We start from the raw sequence: 7,500 nt of genomic DNA, 5'->3' as shown, positions 1-7,500 counted from the left end.
ATCCAATGATTTTAGTGGCGAGAATTTGTAGAGAATTTGCAGAGAATTTGCACCACTGGACTTTGTCAATGACCGCGTTGACATTTCTTCAGTGAGATGACAATGATCTCTTGAAGAGGAACGTCTGCCTGGAATTTCGCTTCCAGGGATAGCAACTGGTTCGGGGGTGGAGGGTATGCTATCTTCTTCTGGAAGCTCTTCTGCGCCGTAATGGTCTAGCATCCTTCACCCTTAATATTCTATTTTCCTTTGTCGTTTCCTTTGTTTATTTCTCTCTTCTTATTTCAACATTCTATTCTGCATTATTTACTCTTTCTCTCTCTCTCTCTCTCTCTCTCTCTCTCTCTCTCTCTCTCTCTCCTCTCTCTTCCTCTCTCTCTCTCTCTCTCTCTCTTTTTTTTTATTTTTCCATTTTCATAATCTGCCCTTATTATTTTTATATTCTCTCTCTCTCTCTCTCTCTCTCTCTCTCTCTCTCTCTCTCTTCTCTCTCTCTCTCTCTCTCTCTCTCTCTCTCCTCTCTCTCCATTGTCTTTTTGTTCATGTATTTAACTATTTTTATAATCTTCCCCTATTATTTTTAATCTCTTTTTAACGGAGAGGAAATTCCTTGAACCAATCTGGAGGCAAATCTCTCTCTCTCTCTCTCCTCTCCTCTCTCTCTCTCTCTCTCTCTCTCTCTCTCCTCTCTCTCTGTTTTCATCAATAATTAAGTTTTTTTTAGGGTTGCCTGACCCTTCTGGCAAGACACGAGCAACTCGGCAGCCCGTATTCTTTCTGCTTTTGCACATTCGAGCTTATCCTCTTTGTTCATCATACTTTCTTTCTTTCGTTGCGTTTTCATCCTCTTCTTCTCCACTCCACTGTCTCATTTCCCTTCAATCCCCTCAATTATTCATCCTCTTTACATTTCCACTTTTTTTTCGCTTCCATCATCCCCCTTTGTCAAAACTACTCTTATTTTATTTTTCTCTGGCCATCTTTGTCTGATGCTTCATCCCCACCTTCCAGGCTGTCTTCATCTTCTCTGTTCTTGTTATCTCCTTTCATAAAATCTATTTACCGGTTTATATATATTTTTTTTGCATAAACAATGACATGTTTAGAGATCTTTTTTCTTTCATCTTCCCATTTCTTTCTGTTTTCATTTATCAAGGCACATCTTAGTTATTTCCTTTTATCTCTCAAAATTATAAAATGAATAACACCAATCTTCTATTACACTATTTTTCTCATATGTCCATGACACCAAAAAACCTATTGGTCTATTTTTCCTTAAATGATAGTAGTGTTCTATAACTTCTACGCCACTTAATATTTTTTGCTTTCTTTTCACACATGATTATATCTCGCCACTTCCAGATTTTTTCATACCGTCTCTATTCTTCCTATCTCTACCAATCCGGTTAATGCGTCCAAAAATCCTTTTTTCTTTGATTCCCCGAATTTCATATATATTTTTTTCTGAGTCGTCACAACCTCTAGACGCAATGACCTTGAACGAGGACCGCTCGCTTTATAAATACGGGCGGCCGTTGATCGCCTCCATTCAGTTCTCCGACAAAGGTAAGTGCACGCTGGTGTGCGAAGGCTCCGTCCGTGTGAACGGTACTTCTCCATAGCGATTTATTTACTGTGATGTATACAGAAAGGCGTGTTTGTGGCCTGATGGCAATCTAGGGCGATTGCTGTATATATTTAATGAAAGCTTTATGTTTTAAAATGACCTGTATAGATATGAAATGTCTGACGGTTGAATCGGTGGAAGTTCAGAAGTTCAAGCTTGTTGCAAATGCTTTTCTGTTGAACAGGTTAACATATATTTCTTTTCATTGTTTATATAAGACAGATATACAGTATTTTAACAAAACTATTTATCTTATTTTTAATAATTACTACTCATTTATCGTTTTTCCTTATTTTATTTCCTCACTGTTGGAGCCCTGGGCTTGTATAATCCTGCTTTTTAGAATAGGGTTTTAGCTTGGCTAATAATAATAATAATAATAATAATAATAATAATAGATATACAATAGTTTTGTAGTCAGACTTATCCAAAGTAATTTTGAAATATCTATTCTTGTTTAATGTGTTTCTTTTTCAAATAGTGAACAAAACTGATATTAACTTTGAATATACATGCCAATAGTGAGACTTCGTGTGCGATTGTATTGATAATTATATGTATGAACAGTTCATATTTGATTTCATTTAGCGAAAAATTACGTCAATATGATGTTTGCATATACAAAGCACCTTGTTCCAAGTTTGTAAATATGTAAATAAGGATACTTATTTTTTTTCCCACAGAAGTTCCTTATAAATTAATTTTTTGGACATTAATTCATAAGAGATTCACTTTTTATTGATAAATAAATATCTCTATGGTAATTTGAATTTTTTTTTTTTATTATAATAGAATTTTACACAAGATTTACGACATTTTAACGAATATCAGGGAAATATACTCATCGTAATAATAGTATTTTATTAAAATAAAGCAGAATACACATTTTTTTCTCTTTTATCTTTTGTTAAATGATATGACAAATTTAAAGGAATTACGTTATCATCTTACTCTGAAACCTTGAATAGCTTTAAAGTCAATGAAGAAATAAATGATAATTTGGATAAGTTTATAAACCATTCCCACTGAATATTTTTCTTTTCTGATTATAATAATTGAGAAAAAGAATTCTCTTTGTCAGAACCCTTGTTTGAATGCTCAGAGATGTTCATCATCTTCAAATTAATTCGTTATTTAGACTGGAACCGACAACTAAAGACTGTCAGACGCTATCGGATTATAATCCAGCTTTAGTCTGTCTACAGTTCTGTATTCCATCTGTAACCCTTCTGCAATCCGTCAATAGTCCCTTTGTATTCCATCTGTAATCCGGGTAGAGTCCGTCTGTATTCCAAATCCTTCTGTAATCCGTGTATAGTCCGTGTGTATTCTAAATCATTCAGGAATCAGTGTATAGTCCGTCTGGTCTGTATTCCAAATCCTTCTGTAATCCGTGTATAGTCCGTCTGTATTCTAAATCATCTGTAATCCGTCTATAGTCCTCCTATATTCAATCTGTATTCCGTCTATGGTCCTTCTGTAATCCATCTGTAACCCTTCTGTATGATCTCTGTAGAGGTCAGAAGTCTTTTTTTGTAAAAAGTATTTCAGTTAAACTATAAGATATGACCCAAAGGGACCTCCACTGGAGAAAAGCGGCTTTATCAGGAATACATATACTAATTTTTATATTTATGCTTTTAAATGTTATTAAAAAAACAGATACGAGCGATTTTGTAACATCTTTAAAGTTTTCATTTTATTTTTTTTTTTTGTGTGTTTAACCTAATATATGTTTTCTGTGGCACGGAATATTTCAACCGATTTGCCGTGTATTATTATCTTATTCTGTTTTAAGGATTAATTTATAAAAGACAAAGAATATGAAATTTATTTTTCCGTATAATGTGAACATAGGAAAGTTTTATTTTTCTGAAGCTTTCAAGTTTCATATTTGAGATCACTACTTACACATCAACAGTGTAATCTTTTGCGAAATTTTTTGACAACCCCCAATGATTTTTTTTTTTTTTTTTTTTTTTAAACAAAATCAAGTTTTTTGACCAGTGGAAATCATCCGATGTGTTGCGACTTTTGTGGTAAGAAGAACGAAAGAGAACAAAGAAACTCAACGATTACCACGAAGACTTCGATAACGGCCTCAGGCAACATTCGAGAGAGAGAGAGAGAGAGAGAGGAGAGAGAGAGAGAGAGAGAGAGAGAGAGAGAGAGAGAGAGAGAGAGAGAGAATATCTTTTGACGCCGAATTTTCGTTTGTACCCTTGTAACCGGAGAGACAGACAGACAGGCTGGGGGGGGGGGGAGGTGGGGTTGGCGGGTGGTTGGCTAAGCTTACAGTATGATTACAGGTATGGCAAAGGCTGTTCAGAGTGCTCTGAAGTTTCCTCGACCATACGATTACAACTATCACAGGTCTTACAAAAGATATCACACCCAATGACTTGGCTGAAATTCTGTTTGCCAAAGGTAAATTCATGGTCGCAACGGATCTGAGTTGCAGACATTGCCTCCAAAATAAACAGTGACTTAGATGCTTCAGTAGTCCAGATATGTTTCAAATGCGTTTCATCGTTTATATATGACTTACCCAGGTAATGATGTTGCTTAACTTAATATATTATTATTTTGTTATTATTTCTTATTTATAGTTTAGTCAACATTTATTATTCTTTTCGGCACAGACCTGCTTTCCCCGTTGAAGCTATTGGGCTTGTAGCATTCTGTTTTGCCGATTATGGCTATAGCTTGGCTTGTAGTAGTAATAATAATAATAATGATAAAAATAATCATAATAATAATGATAATAATAATAAAAGTAAAAAAAAAAAAGTATTACATATTCTCAAGATAACTTTTGGAATGCTTCGGCAGATATTCTTAATACAGTACTATGGACATGGGCCCCTTGCAGTCAAGCAAAGACATTTCATTTGCATTCCCTTGTTTGTCGATGCACTCAAGAGGATAATCTGTTATATGTGTTTTAAAGTACAATTGGACACCGGAGTCCATGTCATGTCCGCCCTGTCATATCCTTACTTCGCTGCAAGTAACCAACGAGATAGCGTTAGGGGAGATGGCAGCGGTGGTGGGCTGGCCTAAACACAAGAACTCACCACGCAATAAGGATATGGCTGGTTGCACTTTCTTAGAGCGATGTGTACCAGGAATTCATGTGTCCAACTGTACGCACTGTGGCGAGGGCCACGTTTCAAAGAATGAAAAGTGAGGCGTAATGTAATCCGGGGTCGACTCGGAGCCAGTTTTATTTTTCTCTCTTCTATAAGTGCAATGGCATGTTGGATAGGCAACCAGGTACCACCTTACGGTTATATCTCACTTTCTACTCTTAGATTTTGCCAACTCCTTTTGCATTTCTAAAATGGTCTGTGAACTGTTAAAGGGGCGATAAGATAGGAAAAAATATGATTACAAGAATATAGAAATTTCAAAAAAGAAAAGAATTATAGATTACCATGCCAAGAGGACATATTTTAACACTTTTAATTCTGAAAAAAGTTTTACATTCATACATACATATATACATACATATACAGTATACATACATGCATACATATTTGTAAATTATTCTAAATTTCCTTCATGAATTATTGATAGCTTCCGCAATTCATACACGTACTAATGATGATACATGATTAGAACCAGTTAATAATAACAATATTGTTGATAATGATAACTTAGTTTAGTCAAAGTAGAATTGATGCTTTTATATCGAAAATATGAAAATATTTGCTTCAAAAGTTTTCTTTCATTTACGCAATTCAACTAGACTAATTACCGCTTATGGCTTAGTCTCAAAGCGTACTTGGTTTTCGCACATGTTTAATTGTGCTTAGCGAACTCGAACTTAGTTGCAAAAGTGCCATGAGCTCAGCAAATTGTGCCATGAGGAGAGCTGTTCTTGAGAAAAGCAGTTTCGGTTATAGGATATTCTGGTTTTTGTTTTACGGAATTTTCTGGCAAAGGTCAATAAAGAAAGTAGACTCTATTTGGTAGGGGAATGGGTGGAGGGGCGAGTATATTGTTGAAGAAAAGGAGGATACTGAGAAAGAATGGAAAAGGGTGAAAAGATAGAAGATATAAGAAAAAGGGCTGCAGAGAAAAAGTAAAATAACATAGATAAATGCATCGGTTGTTTAAAAATGCCTTCAAGATTTGAGGATGATAAATTAGACCAAGAAAATAGAGAAAATGTCACACAGTAAAAGAGAAAAGAAATGACAGTCATGCTCTATTCATATCAGTATTAAATTCACTTCTATTTTCGTCATCTTATATATATCACCTTTTTTAGTCAAGGCCAAAAATACAGGGAAACATCACCTCAAATCTGATACTCCGCGTGGACATGACAGGTGAAATGGGGCAACACGCAATTATCTAAAATGTGGAATGTCATTTCCTTTTTACACATTTCGCAAATGGATATAACCGGATCATTCCTATTTTTCATATGTAGCATGTTATTTGTGAGCGTATAAATTCTATGCACCAACCTTGCTTTTATCTGGGGCGTATCCTGGTTACTAAGACTCCATTTCATGGTCCTACTGCGCTCAGCCTCTCTCTCTCTCTCTCTCTCTCTCTCTCTCTCTCTCTCTCTCTCTCTCTCTCTCTCTCTCATATGTTATAACAAACTTTATATTAACTCTTACATGTAGATACCTACATAGAACTTAGAACTTTCTCTTTCATTTAATTTTGTCTATGATTCATCTCTTTACGAAGCTAATTATATAAGATTATAAAAAAAGAAATGTTATAATAGTACCAAATTATATTAAAATCGATTCTTTTTATATTCCATAAGTAATTTATTCTGTCATTAGAATTTTCTTTCTCAAATAGACTTTATTCTTGATAAGATTAGGCCGAGTTTAATTTGAATTTTAGAATTAGAAAGTTTCTTATTTGGTAATGAAGAAAGGGAAACGAAGAGTTCATGATTATTGTGCTCTAAACTTTTGGATCTCAGGAAATACTTGTAATTTATTTCTCAGAGATTATAAGGTAAATAGGTTTTTAATTAATAAAGTATTTGTTATGGAACTGCTTTCCTCGGCAAGACTCGGAGTTGAGAGAGAGAGAGAGAGAGAGAGAGAGAGAGAGAGAGAGAGAGAGAGAGAGAGAGAGACTCCTTACCATTATCTGTTTACTATTTTTCTTGAAATATTTCTTATCTTTTTATTGATTACTTCTCATAGTTTATTCATTTCCTTATTTCATTTCCTCACTGAGTTACTTTTCCTGTTGGGGCCCTTGGGCTTATAGCATCCTGTTTTTTCAACCAAGGTTGTAGCTTAGCTGGTAATGATGATGATAATAACTTATATTATCCTTTTTATCTGTGTTTGGATAAAGCTTCCTCCACGATCTCTCATCATTGAAGGCCATAGATAATAGTGAAGGAAAATACATGTTGATCGGAATAAGATATAGGATGCATCATAGAGAAACTACGAATAATGAAAAGGAAGAAAGTTGAAATAATTTATAAGTTCGGTGAAAGTGAGAATTGCATCGCAAGAGAAAAAAAAAAAACTTAATAAAGGATACTCTATTAAGTCTCTAAGTTGCTGAAGCTAACTAATAATAATAATAATAATAATAATAATAATAATAATAATAATAATAATAATAATAATTTATTATTATTATTAATATTATTATTATTATTATTATTATTATTATTATCATTATTATTATTATTATTATTACTACGACAATAATAACTGTGTATAATAATAGTATTAATTACAATAGTAATAAATATTGAGAAAATGAAATAATAAATTAGAATGTAAAAGAATTAGATAATTTTAAATATCTTTTCACTTTTTCTTCCAGCACCTACACATAAAAAAACATCATGCAAGTTTATAATGACCCCT

At 33.7% G+C, this 7,500-nt stretch overlaps 1 protein-coding gene across 2 annotated transcripts in view; it reads left to right on the top strand.

Annotated features, from left to right (window-relative positions):
• The window catches only part of LOC137653449 (mucin-20-like), a 174,240-nt gene that overhangs the window by 148,600 nt on the left and 18,140 nt on the right, over positions 1-7,500 (top strand). The window lies entirely within an intron of this gene.

Source organism: Palaemon carinicauda, chromosome 14 (genome assembly GCF_036898095.1).
Source record: "Palaemon carinicauda isolate YSFRI2023 chromosome 14, ASM3689809v2, whole genome shotgun sequence".
NCBI classification, from domain to species: domain Eukaryota; kingdom Metazoa; phylum Arthropoda; class Malacostraca; order Decapoda; family Palaemonidae; genus Palaemon; species Palaemon carinicauda.
This window is presented reverse-complemented; position numbering and strand designations above follow the sequence as displayed.